Below are 14,358 nucleotides of genomic sequence, written 5' to 3'. Positions count from 1 at the left end.
CTGTTTCCATTGTTTCCCCATCTATTTGCCATGAAGTGATGGGACCAGACACCATGATCTTAGTTTTCTGAATGTTGGTTTAAGCCAACTTTCTCACTCTCCTCTTTCACTTTCATCAAGAGGCTCTTTAGTTCTTCTTCACTTTCTGCCATAAGGGTGGTGTCATTTGCATATCTGAGGTTATTGATATTTCTCCCAGCAATCTTGATTCTAGCTAGTGCTTCATCCAACCCAGCATTTCGCATAATGTACTCTGCATGGAAGTTAAATAAGCAGGGTGACAATATAGAGCCTTGACGTACTCCTTTCCCGGTTTGGAACCAGTCTCTTGTTCCATATCCAGTTCTAACTGTTGCTTCTTGACCTGCATACATATTTCTCAGGAGGCAGGTCAGGTGATCTGGTATTTCCATCTCTTTAAGAATTTTCCACAGTTTATTGGAAAAACATGTCACGTTGCATATGATATTCCTAAGGATTTTAAAACAAATACTACCATAGATATCAAGACAGAAAGACAAACAGCAAGCTATGAAATGGATGTACTTTTTATTTAATAAATTAAAAGATGACAGAAAAATAAGAAAGAATAACAATATTGCAAAAGAAAAAATGGTAAATTATAAGGAGAGATATTTCACCACAGAAACTATAACCAACGAATACAGTCAACATGATATTTTTAATGTTCGGCTTTAGTAATAAAAAATCAAACAGTGAGAGAACTTTTGTCTTAATAAATTATTAAATGACTAATATAATGCTCCTATTCGTAGAGTGATGAGTCGAGCACTCTCATACATTCTTGGAGTGTAAAGAGATAGATACGCAGCTTTTGGAAGGTGATTTGGCATAGGTAGCAAAAGTCTTAAAAGATGCATATCCTTTAACCTTTTGATTTAGGAGTTTTTATCCTTAGGGCAGTGGTTCTCAAGCAGGAGCATTTTGCCAACTGGGGGACATTTGGCAATCTGGAGATAATGATTGTCAAGATATGGGAAAGGGTTATGCTACTGCTACTCGCATTTGTGCATGCATGTCAGCATCAATTTATGATAAAAACTCTCTGGAAAGTGGGGATAGAAGGAACCTACCCCAACATAATAAAGGCCATATACAACAAACCCACAGCAAACTTTCTCAATGGTGAAAAACTGAAAGCATTTCCTCTAACATCAGGAACAAGACAAAGATGTCCACTCTCATCACTTTAATTCAACGCAGTTTGGGAAGTCCTAGCCACGGCAATAAGAGAAGAAAAAAAAATAATGGGAATCCAAATAGGAAAAGAAGTAAAACTGTCACTGTTTGTGGATGACATGATACCATACTTTGAAAATCCTAAAGATACTACCAGAAAACTACTAGAGCTCATCAATGAATTTGGTAAAGTTGCAGGTTACAAAATTAATACACAGAGATCTCTTGCATTCCTATACACTAACAATGAAAGATCAGAATGACAAATTAAGGAAACAGTCCCATTCACCATCACAACAAATAGAATAAAATGCCTAGGAATAAATCTAAGGAGGCAGAAGACCTATACTCAGAATAAAACTATAGGATACTAATGAAAGGAATCAAAGGTGACACATTCTACGATGCACAGAACAGCCCTCCAAGGATAAGAATTATTGGTCCAGAACATCAATAGTGTCATTGTTGAGAAACCCTGACTTAGGGGGGGAAACTCAACTAAGTACACAGGGATATGTATTCAAGAATATTCAATGCAGCATTGTATAAAAAGTTAAAAATTAGAAGCAGATCATATCCATAGAAGACTAGTTAACTCATACTCCCTGCATGCACTATAATACCATAGAGCCACTAAAAGTTAAATAAATCTGTGTTCATTGGTATGGAAATACATAGTGCTAAGTATCTGGTTTCAGAATCACATGCCTATTTTGTGTTCATTCCCTGGTAGCTCAGGTCTGAGGGCTTTTAACTACCATATCATTTATTTGACAGTGGTTTTCTCTAAGTGGAAATATGATGTGTTTGTGTGTGTGCGTGTGCATGTGCGCGTGTGCATGCTCAGTCACTTAGTCATGTCCAACTCTTTGCAATCTCATGAACTGTAGCCCACCAGGCTCCCTTGTCCATTGAATTTTCCAGGCAAGAATACTGGAACCATGATGGGTGGTTGTAATTGTTTATTTTAGCTTATCAGTGTTTTCTATTTTTCTTTCAACAACATGGCTAATGGAGACCTTGTAATGTAGTGTTTAGGACCAAGGACTTTAGAATCAGACACCAAGAGGCCTGGCTTGGTCCTTTCCCTGTAATATGAAAACCCAAATGATCTGGTACCAGGGAGCCTGCAGTCTACATGCCAACAAGCTGCTGGGGCTGCCCCCCAGAATGCTTCATCCCAATCCCCATAAAGTCACCTCATGACATGATGTCACCTTATCCCTTTTCTTTTCCTGAAAGTCATCCAACAGCAACAATTTTTGTTGAAACTGGAGACAAAACTTTAAATTACTTGGAAGAACTGTCCAAAGCAGTCAAAATAGAGCAGAGAATGAACAGGGGAGACTATGAGGAGTCGAAAGGCTGCAGACCTCCAAGAAAGCCAGTGAACATAATTCTGAAAATGAGGGACACCCCCTGACATGCAAAACTGGAGTAGCGTGTTTATTGCAGTAGGAAGGTAGGAGTTATCAGCTAGTATGAGGATGCTTTCCAGATGTAGTTTGGTTTTAAGAAGCCAGGGGGTGGAGCTAAGTGAGGGATCACCCAAGTTAGTGGTATTTGCAGTCTTCCCCAAGAAGCTGCGAAGACGGAATCTGTATGGCAAAAATAAAAAAATAAAATAAAAATCAGCTTCTTATCTCCACAAGCTTGGGAGCAATGCAATGCTTGAGACCCGGGTTTGATTCCTCAGTCAGGAAGATCCCCTGAAGAAGGAAATGGCAACCCACTCCAGTATTCTTGCCTGGAAAATTCCATGGACAGAGGAACCTGGCTGGTTACAGTCCATGGAGTCACAAAAGTCAGACACGACTGAGCGACTGAACCATTACCACCAATAAAAGTTAAACAAACTTCTGTGTAATACCTTGTATCATTTTTTAAAAAATCATTATGCTCGGAACATAGTGGTGAAGCAATCAAACATGCTCCACATCTTTGCAGCATTTGCAGTCTGCTCAGGGAGCCATAAGTTGGTCAAATAATTCCACAAATTGCAAATGTGACATGGTGAGTAAGAGCTTGGACTTTGGAGGTAGACCAAACCCAGGATCTAGGTCTTGCTTGCCCATTTAACCTCTCAGAGAGTCATTGCTCACCTGCCAAATGGACAAGTATAATAGCCCCACCTCACAGGGCTGTTGTAATGCATGCAAGACTCTTAGCACGGTGCCCAGCATACAGTGGGTGCTCCCTAGATGTTTTGTTTGCTATTACTGTTAGTACAACTGACAGTAGCAGCAACAAGAGCAGTAAAAGCACGACGAAGGGAAGACTAAATTTGTAAAAACTTAAAATGGAATGGGGCCGGAGAGGTCTCATTTAGATAGTGGGTCGTGAAAGCTTCTTTGGGGAAAAACTAAAGGGGACAAAAAGAACAGTCATCTCCAGGAATTTACCAAAACCCTGGGAATGTTTCAGATTCTCCTGGTACCTGGTACCAGTGTTCTAGCAAAGCTTAGGGGCCAGGAGACCCCCACCAACATGACATATGAACCATATAGATAAAGCAGAGGCCCCTCACCCACCCCATTCTGCCTCTCAGTCAGCAGGTGCAAGCAGCCTGGCAGGAGCTAATGAAATGTTTACTGAAAAGATTAGCTTGTCAGTGGAGCCGGACAGATGGCTATTGATCCTTTGCTCATCCATCATTCCAATCCCATCTGAGACTAGGTGTGGAAGCAATTCTCTCTGACCCAGAACTCAGGGTAAGACTCAGGCCCCAGGTACAGGGCAACAGGAAGCATGTGCAACACGAGAAGGTCTCTTGGATCTGTGATGTGATCGGGGTGATCTCTGAGAAGCTGGAAGACTCCTGTTCTGCTTCCTTGGCTTATTGCGCTCTGGGATCATGGAAAAGGTATGGTAAGTCTCCTGCAGGAGCTTACATCCTGCCATAATTATTTTGTGACCCCAGACTCTGTGAAATGGGGGCAGTAATGCCTACCTCATGTAAGTGTTTTCATCAGGAAACAGATATCAAATTTCTAAGATTGTTGCAAGGATGTTTGATTTTTAAGAAGAGAAAATTGAGGCCGAGATGAGAACACTTGTCCTAGTCCATAGATGTTTCCCAGTGTGTGGTCTTGAAGAATCTGGCATTGTTCTAAAGAGCTTGACCCTTGACCTGGGGGCAGTGCTGAGCCACTGAAGGGTGCCACTGGATAAAATATAGGTTTAGCAAGATCGCTATGGTAGTAGGGAGGTGAGACTGGAATTTGTCACAGCTCGGGTAATGGGGGTAGGGGTACAGAGGCCCCTTGGAGATTGAATATATAGGGTTTGATGATTAATTGATTGACTGGACAGGAGAGGTGGGGAAGGGGTGACTCCCATGGGCACGGTGGCACTTTCACTGACACAGGAAGCCCTCTGGGAGAAGCAGACAAAGGAAAGAACAGTTTGAACATGGTGAGTGTGAGATGCTTCTAAAAGTCCCACGTGAGATGTCTGCCAGGTGGCTGGAGATGATCCTGATCCTCAGGACTCAGATCTGGATGCAGGATAATCTGAGAGTCACTGCCGTCATCATCAGCACCACCCCCATCAGCAGCAGCAACGTCATCACTGAGTTGGCAGTGGAAGCCACCCGACTGGATGGGGCTGACCGTGGGGAATGTTTGATGAAGGGACAGATGGAACAAGACACCTGGAAGATGAAAGGTGGCTCCATGGGAGCCAAGGACCATGAATTTCAGGAAGGAGGAAGGGAGTCATCAGCAGTAGAAAATTCTAACAAATGAGGTCATATTTAGAAAAAAGAAACTAAAAGCACATCTCCTGATTTAGTAACAAGGAGCTAATTTTGAATTTAGGGAAGAGCATTTCTGCAGGGCAATTGAGAGTGGGCAGGAGGTTGAGAATATACAATGAGTGTAACCAGCTCAACCCCGAAGATGAGGAGGGAAGGAGGGAGGCTGGAAGAGGCTGCAGGGGAAGCAGGGCTGTTGTAGGATGGGAGTCACTTCAGAGTCTTCCCGTGTGGCGGAAGAATCCTGAAGAGAGTGAGATGGTCAAGATCGAGAGGCAAGAGAGGAGCCAGGTCTCAGAGGAGGCGCAGACTGAGAGCCCAGGTGGGGAATGTGGGACACCTCTGCAACTACAGGGCAGCCCTGCAGGAGGGCAGGCTGAGCCCAGCAGGAAGGAAGGCAGTGAAGCAGAATCCCCTCCCTCACAGTGTCCATTTTCTTAAGGAGGCAGGGGCAGTTACCTGATAAGAACAGGGAGGGATGGGTGAGGGGCTTGAGGACAGTCAGGAAAGTGTGTAACAGTCGCTGTGGAGAATAGAAGAGAGAGGTGACCTCGGGCACCATCAGGCCAGGCGGAGGCCCAGCTGGGATGGAGACCGCGAGCGTGTGCAGGAAGAGAAGAACTGGGTTTGCATGAAGCCAAGGATTCAAATGGACAGGACATGGGAACTGGGGTGAGAGAAGAGTGTCTGCCAGGATCCTCGGATTACTGGGCTGGAGGATTGTGGGTGCCATTAAACCCAACTGCATACCTGGGGAGGGACCAGGGAGTGAGCCTTGAAGGGCATTTGTTTTACAGCAGGCTGCCCTGAGACACTGTGCCTGCTCCCCAACTTCGTCACCCCCCACTTAACTTTTCGCCCTGTGTCAACCAGCGTGAAAGTTAACAAACTTGACTGTCTGGCACCTGGGGACCAGAGAGGATGCGGCCTCCAGTGCACAGGGTTGCACAGAGAGGTCCCTGTCAGGGAGGCACTGGCTGCTGTCTGAATGTGTGACCCTGGGCAGTCATCTCCTTTTTTCTCTGCCTCACTTTCCCCATCTAGACAATAAGACTGTTTCCAGGAACCTGTAAGGACCCGGTCAATGTGGACATCCTTTAAAAAGAAGTTTCACTATGAGTGTGTTTTTTATAATCTGAGGTACTAGAGGGGAGGGAATGGGGAGACCAGAGCCGAGCTCAGAAACACAAACTCGTGTTAACAGTGAACCGGCCAAACAAGATCTGAATGTGCAGCGTTTCCTGTTAATTAATGGCTTCTTTTGAGGTTATTAAGTTAGACTGGGTAGGTGTGTGGCCTTTCTTTCTACTGCCCTTCCAATTAACAGGCACTTTGCTTGGTAAATGTTAATTTAGAGTAATTGGGCGTGCAGATGAGGGAGTGCAGGGGGGGAACAATGCTCCCTTTACTGTAGGTTAATTGCTAGTAAGTGTTGTTCCTGCAGCCCTGGTCCCCAGTGATTAACGGCCTGGGAGTCCAGGCTGAAATCCCTGGGGGTCCGCTGAAGCTTAACCCCTCACTGACCGAGATGAGAGCAGAGAAAAATCCCAGCAGGTCTTTCTGGGTTTGTAAACAAGGCCTGTGCCGTGCTTCTCACCTGTGAGAAACTGACCCTCAGATCTCTTGCCACTGGTCTGTTCTGAAAGTCAGCTCTCTATGAAGTTGTGTTGGCAAATTGCAGCAATGAGAATGGACCTAGAGATTATCATACTATATGAAGTAAATCGGACAAAGAGAAATGTGTGATATCACTTGCATATGGAATCTACAAAAATGAACTTATTTACAAAGCAGAAGTAGTTTCACAGACATAGAAAACAAACTTATGGTTACCAAAGGTGAAAGGAGGGGTTATTAGCTATAATCACCATGCTGTACATTAGGTCCCCAAAACGCGTCAATCATAATGGAAGGTCATATCCTTTGACAAGTATTTCCCCCACAGCCCAGCCCCTGGTAACAACAATTCTATTCTGTTTCCATTGACTTGGCTTTTTAAGATCACATTCACATACTGTATATATGAAATACATATCATACAGAACTTGTCTTTTTCTGCCTGCCTTATTTCACTTAGCACAGTGCCCTCAAGCTTCATTCAGACTGTTGCAAACAGCAACAGGATTTTCTTCTATTCTCATGGTTGAGTAATACTCCATCGTATTAATGTGTGTGTGTACATGAATAGCTTGAAAGGGCAAAAAGATAGGAGACTGAAAGAGGAACTCCCCAGGTCAGTAGGTGCCCAAAATGCTACTGGAGATCAGTGGAGAAATAACTCCAGAAAGAATGAAGAGACGGAGCCAAAGCAGAAACAACACCCAGTTGTGGCTGTGACTGGTGATGGAAGTCAAGTCCAATGCTGTAAAGAGCAATATTACATAGGAACCTGGAACGTTAGAGCCATGAATCAAGGCAAATTGGAAGAGTCCAACAGGAGATGGCAAGAGTGAACATCGACATTTTAGAAATCAGTGAACTGAAATGGACTGGAATGGGTGAATTTAACTCAGATGACCATTATCTCTACCACTGTGAGCAAGAATCCCTTTGAAGAAATGGAGTAGCCACCATAGTAAACAAAAGAGTCTGAAATGCAGTACTTGGATGCAATCTCAAAAATGAAAGAATGATCTCTGTTCGTTTCTAAGGCAAACCATTCAATATCATAGTAATCCAAGTCTATGCCCTGACTAGTAATGCTGAAGAAGCTGAAGTTGAATGGTTCTATGAAGACCTACAAGACCTTCCAGAACTAACACCCATAAAAGATGTCTTTTTCATTATAGGGGACTGGAATACAAAAGAATGAAGTCAAGAGATACCTGGAGTAACAGGCAAATTTTGCTTTAGAGTACAAAATGAAGCAGGTCAAAGGCTAGCAGAGTTTAGCCAAGAGAACGCACTGGTCATAGCAAACACCCTCTTCCAACAACACAAGAGAAGACTACACATGGACATCACCAGATGGTCAGTACAGAAAATCAGACTGATTATATTCTTTGCAGCCAAAGATGGAGAAAGCTCTGTACAGTCAGCAAAAATAAGAACAGGAGTTGACTGTGGCTCAGATCATGAACTCCTTATTGCAAAATTCAGACTTAAATTGAAGAAAGTAGGGAAAACCTCTAGACCTTTCAGGTATGACCTAAATCACATCCCTTATGATTATACAGTGGAATTGACAGATTCAATGGATTAGCTCTGATAGAGTGCCTGAAGAACTATGGATGGAGGTTCATGACATTGTACAGGAGGCAGTGATCAAGACCATCCTCAAGAAAAAGAAATGCAAAAAGGCAAAATGGTTGTCTGAGGAGGCCTTACAAATATCTGAAAAAAGAAAAGAAGCAAAAGGCAAAGGAGAAAAGGAAAGATATATCCACTTGAATGAAGAGTTCAAATAGCAAGGAGAGATAAGAAAGCCTTCGTACATGATAAATGCAAAGAAATAGAGGAAAATAAGATAATGGGAAAGACTAGAGATCTCTTCAAGAAAATTAGAGATACCAAGGGAACATTTCATGCAAAGATGGGTACAGTAAAGGACAGAAATGGTAGGGACCAACAGAAGCAGAAGATATTAAGAAGAGGTGGCAAGAATAAACAGAAGATACAAAAAAGATCTTCATGACCCAGAGAACCAAGATGGTGTGATCACTCACCTAGGGCCAAACATCCTGGAATGCAAAGTCAAGTGGGCCTTAAGAAGCATCACTATGAACAAAGTGGGGTGATGGAATTCCAGTTGAGCTATTTCAAATTCTAAAAGATGATGCTGTGAAAGTGCTGCACTCAATATGTCAGCAAATTTGGAAAACTCAGCAGTGGCCACAGGACTGGAAAAGATCAGTTTTCATTCCAATCCCAAAGAAAGGCAATGCCAAAGAATTTTTAAACTACTGTACAATTGCATTCATCTCACACGCTAGCAAAGTAATGCTTAAAATTCTCCAAGCTAGGCTTCAACAGTGCATGAACCATGAACTACCAGATATTCAAGCTGGATTTAGAAAAGACAGAGAAACCAGAGATCAAATTGCCAACATCTGTTGGATTATCAGAAAACCAAGAGAGTTCCAGTAAAACATCTTCTGCTTTACAGACTACATCAAAGCCTTTGACTGTGTGGATCGCAACAAACTGGAAAATTCTGAAAGAGATGGGAATACCAGACCACCTGACCTGCCTCCTGAGAAATATGTATGCAGGTCAAGAAGCAACAGTTAGAACTGGACATGGAAAAACAGACTGGTTCCAAATAGGGAAAGGAGTACTTCAAGGCTGTATATTGTCACCCTGCTTATTTAACTTATATGCAGAGTACATCATGCGAAATGCCGGGCTGAATGAAGCATTAGCTGGAATCAAGATTGCCGGGAGAAATATCAATCACCTCAGATATGCAGATGACACCACCCTTATGGCAGAAAGCGAAGAACTGAAGAGCCTCTTGATGAAAGTGAAAGAGGAGAGTGAAAAAGTTGGCTTAAACCAACATTCAGAAAACTAAGATCATGGCATCTGGTCCCATCACTTCATGCCAAATAGATGGGGAAACAGTGGAAACAGTGGCTGACTTTATTTTTCTGGGCTCCAAAATCATGTAGATGGTGATTGCAGCCATGAAATTAAAAGATGCCTACTCCTTGGAAGGAAAGTTATGACCAACCTCACAGCATATTGAAAAGCAGAGACATTACTTTGTCAACAAAGGTCTGTCTAGTCAAGGCTATGGTTTTTCCAGTGGTCATGTATGGATGTGAGAGTTGGACTGTAAAGAAAGCTGAGCGCCAAAGAATTGATGCTTTTGAACTGTGGTGTTGGAGAAGACTCTTGAGAGTCCCTTGGACTGAAAGGAGATCCAACCAGTCCATCCTAAAGGAATCAGTCCTGAATATTCATTGGAAGGACTGATGCTGAAGCTGAAACCCCAATACTTTGGCCACCTGATGTGAAGAGCTGACTCATTGGAAAAGACCCTCATGCTGGGAAAGATTGAGGGCAGGAGGAGAAGGGGACGACAGAAGACGAGATGGTTAGAGGGCATCACCGACTCAATGGACATGAGTTTGGGTTAACTCTGAGAGTTGGCGATGGATAGAGAGGCTTGGTGTGCTGCGGTTCACGGGGTTGCAAAGAGTCAGACACGACTGAGCGACTGAACTGAACTGAACTGATGTGTGTGTACATCACGTTTGTCCATTCTTCCTCTGATGGACACTTGAGTTGTTTGCATATTTTGGCTGTTGTAAATAATGCGGCTATAAACATGGAGTGCAAATATCTCTTCAAGATCCTATTTTCATTTCCTTAGGGTATATACCCAGAAGTGAGATTGCTGGATCATATGATAATTCTGTTTTTAATTTTTTGAGGAACCTCCATACTGTTTTCCATAGTAGCTATACTATATGTGGATTCTTTGAGTATTATTTATTCAAAACATAAAAATTTTAAAATAATATTTGTCCCACAAGAATCTCCTAAGCACCTCTGTGATGGACTCTGTAAACAGAGAAATAAATCAGAAACAGCCTCTGTGCACACACACGCACCTGTGTATGTTTGTGTGTGTGTGTTTGTGTAAGACTGACAGACAAACATTGCCAGTTTGGAGACAAGCCTACCCAGAGTGGAGGATCTGACTTCTGATCTAGGCAGGATTCATCTCTTGTAAAGCCAGTTTATTGGTTCTGAACTCTTCTGCCTGTTGCTTGCTTGTAAAACTCTTTCTCTCTCCTTCAAATCTAAATGATAGCTTTGCCGAGTATTCTTGGTTGTGGGCCTTTTCCTTTCAGTACTTGAATTACATTGTGCCTCTCCCTTCTGGCCTGCAAAGTTTTTGCCGAAAAGTCTACTACAGTCTTTGGGGAGTTCCCTTGTTCATAACTGGTTGCTTTCCCCTTATTGCTTTTATAGTCTTTATCTTTCATTTTTTGTCATTTTAATTACAGTGTGTCTTGGTGTGGTCCTCTTTCAGTTGATCTTGCTTGGGGCTCTGTGTGCTTCCTGGACTTGGACGTCTGTTTCCTTTCCCAGGTTAGGGAAGTTTTCAGCTGTTATCACTTCTAATAAGTTTTTTGCTTCTTTCTCTCTCTCTCTTCTACTTCTGAGACCCCTATTATGTGAATTTTATTATTCTTGATGCTGTCCTATAGGTCTCTTAAACTATCCTCATTTTTGAAAATTAATTTTTCTGTTCAACTTAAGTGATTTCCATTGACTCTGCCTTCTAGTTCACTAATCCCTTTTTCTGTATGATCTAATCTACTGTTGATTCCCTCTGGTGTATTTTTTCATTTCAGTTATTGTGTTCTTCAGCTCTGTTTGGCTATTTTTTATGAACTAGGCAGAATTCAGACAGGCAGCAGCAGTAAGGAAAATTAGGAAGACACAAATTTGACAGTTCCATGGGAGCCAAGGCCACACAGGAGGCAGCCCCCTGTTGATCAACTCTCTGCTCTGAGACTGACCCCGTCTACCCCCAACACGCTTTCCAACCCACACACCTTTTCCCTTTCCCCACCAACCCAGATGGATGCCTGACTTCTGCTGTCTTTTTAGAAAGGATAGAAAGTTGAGAGGAGATGCTTTCCAGTCTCCAGTACTTTCCCTCACAAGGTCAATTCAGGGCACTGGAATCCAGCATGGGGACATGGCAGTGAGGGAGAGGAAGTGCGCAGAGAGCAGACAGACCATTCAACAGCATCCAGCAATTTGCTTCATTCTTCAGTACTGACACATGCATTGAAATTGTCCACAGGAAGCACCAGGGTTGGGATAATGGGTGGGACCCCTGGGCAGCTACTGGAGCACCAAACCCAGTCATGCAAAAGCTCCAGAAGGGTACAAGATGGGGGGAAAGGGAATTTACTGGATGGAACTCTTCACAAGGAGATTATTCTGTGTGGTTGCAACATTTCAATAAACCTTTCTTTTTAGGGGGAAAGAAGTAACAAGTCCTCTGAAGAACATGCTTATAAGAAACCATCATGGAATGGGGTGAGTTTGAGCTTGTTTTTTTGTTGGGGGTGGTGGTGGTGTGTGTGTGCATATTTAGAAGCAGAGCTCAAATTGTCAGCACAGAAGAGGAAAAATTGAGCTGAGGGCTGTCACTAGCAATCCTCTTCCTCTAACGAAGTTTGGCCTCTTCTTTCAATAACAGCTCTTTGGTACAGCACCATTTAAGTAAAAAGGGAAAGGGGGCAACTTGTATGTATGTGCATACACGTGTGTATGTATAAACTCATGCATGTGTGTATTAGTCCATGTGTGAACTACCCCTGGAAGGATTCAGCAATGTGTTCCTGTTGGCTGGAGACGATCTAGATGGTCAGCACCCACTCATTCAATATGAGTTTGAGAAAGAACCAAGGAAAGGGGGGCAAGTAGCAGAATTGAAAACATAATAGAAAATTTTTCTGAGCTAGGGGATAACATAAATCGTCAGATTGAAAGAGCCCTTCAGGTACCAAACAGATAAATAGAGATATCCATACCTAGACACTTGTAGAAATTTCAGAACCCCAAGAACAATGATAAAGTCTTAAAAGTTTCCAGATAGGGAAACAAACATCAGTCTCAAAGGAATAAAAATCTCCCTGGTGGTCTAATGGTCAGGATTCGGCGCTCTCAAAGGAATAAAAATCTGACTAACATCAGATTTCCTATCAGAAACACTTTTAAACCATGTCTTTAAAATTCCAAGGGAATATGAATTTGAGCCTAAAAACTCCAGGCCAAATCAGCAATCGGTGGGGAGAAGGTACAGAGAAGGTACAGAAGTTCTGCAGAGAAAGCTTATAACAGATGTACTAATGTTTACCAATTACCCATGAAGGTACTTGAACAGAGCAAAAGGGATAGAAGAATGACATTTCAAGAAATATGAGATTCAAACAAACTAATAAAAACCAGTGATAACTGAGTAAAAGTAAGGAAAATAAAAATGAAGTTAAAACACAGCTTTGAACACTGACAATTGTGATTCTCTTTCCTTCTCTATAGATCTGATCACATTTTGTTCAGCAGTGATTAATATTTACATAACCACAATATGGTAAATGCTATTTTTATTGAGTATTCAGAAGTTCAAGGCTAGAAGACTTGACTGTAGTTCCAGAACAGAATGTAAATGTTACAAACAATGAAAGTGTGAAAGATGAAGATCGTATGTATTGACGGGGAGGAACCCGTGATGTAAAGAAGCAAGTTGTAGAATAGTATGAATAGTATGACCCTACACACATATATGTAATGTTATTAATATATACTATATGCATAGTAAAACACCTGGAAAATTTTCATTCACTTTTATTTTCTACATTGCTGTGTCTTTTGAATTTTTACAACCATGTCTAACTGTTGTAATTAAAACATTTTAAATAGAATACTAGTTTGAAGACTTACTTATTACTTATTACTACCCAAAGGACTTAGGGTTTTTGGTAAGGTCCTGAACAAAAAGACTGATTGAGTAAAAAGAACTACATTTTGTGGAACCCATAATCTAAAGCTAGACAGAAACCTCAGCTGTTCTAAATCTTACAAAAACAAAAACAGAAGAAACACCCTAGACCCAAAACCAATAAAAGAACAACACTGCCATCTACTGACGACTTTTTGAGAATACGTTGCCTTGAAAGGCTTGTTTTATAAATGTAAAACTAACAAAATCCTTGTGAGACCTGCATAGATCCAAAATCTGGTTTATCTTCTCCAGGGGCATGAATTAGTAGCAATATAAGTAAGAAATCAGGATCATACAGACAGATGCTTGGGAAAGCATGGACAGCAGTTTCGGAAGTGGAGTTCATTCACCCAAGTGAAGTTCTGACACAAGGGACATGGGCTCAATTTCTGACACGGGGCAAAGGTTTGATGTGTGTGACCAATGAAAAGGAGTGACAGTGTACCAGAAAGACCTTTTAAGAAACACTGCTTCCTTAAAATAACTTCTGTTGTTCCATGAAATAGGAGATGCACCCCTGCTCACTGCAAATGGGTGCCCAGAGAGGCAGGACCTCTATCTTGGAAAGTAGGAATAGAGTGTCTGAGAGAAATTAGAGCACACGGTCTTGGCAGGCAAGCAGGGGTCCAACAAATACTTTTCAGTTCAGTTCAGTTGCTCAATCCTGTCCGACTTTGCAACCCCATGAACCGCAGCACGCCAGGCCTCCCTGTCCATCACCAACTCCCAGGGTCCACCCAAATCCATGTCCATTGAGTCGGTGATGCCATCCAGCCATCTCATTCTCTGTCATCCCCTTCTCCTCCTGCCCTCAATACTTATCAGGGTTCTATTATATGCCACATACTATGCAAGTCCCCTCACACCCTGAGTCACAGATCCTCAGCCTGACTTACAGGAGGACTCGGGCATAGCCAAAGCATCAAAGAGT

At 42.4% G+C, this 14,358-nt stretch overlaps 1 long non-coding RNA gene across 2 annotated transcripts in view; it reads left to right on the top strand.

Annotated features, from left to right (window-relative positions):
• The first annotated feature begins 3,884 nt into the window (after nucleotides 1-3,884).
• LOC148777354 (uncharacterized) overlaps nucleotides 3,885-14,358 on the top strand; it is an 80,248-nt gene continuing 69,774 nt past the window's right edge. For both annotated transcript variants that reach the window (XR_016037857.1, XR_016037856.1), the window contains exons 1-2: nucleotides 3,885-4,063; nucleotides 11,900-11,959. This is a non-coding gene — a long non-coding RNA (uncharacterized LOC148777354). The remainder of the gene's footprint in view (nucleotides 4,064-11,899; nucleotides 11,960-14,358) is intronic.

Source organism: Moschus berezovskii, chromosome 7, assembly GCF_049115385.1.
Source record: "Moschus berezovskii isolate FMDL1 chromosome 7, NW_MosBer_1.0, whole genome shotgun sequence".
Classification (NCBI taxonomy): Eukaryota; Metazoa; Chordata; class Mammalia; order Artiodactyla; family Moschidae; genus Moschus; species Moschus berezovskii.
Note: the sequence above shows the minus strand (reverse complement) of the source record. Positions and strands in the feature narration are given on the sequence as shown.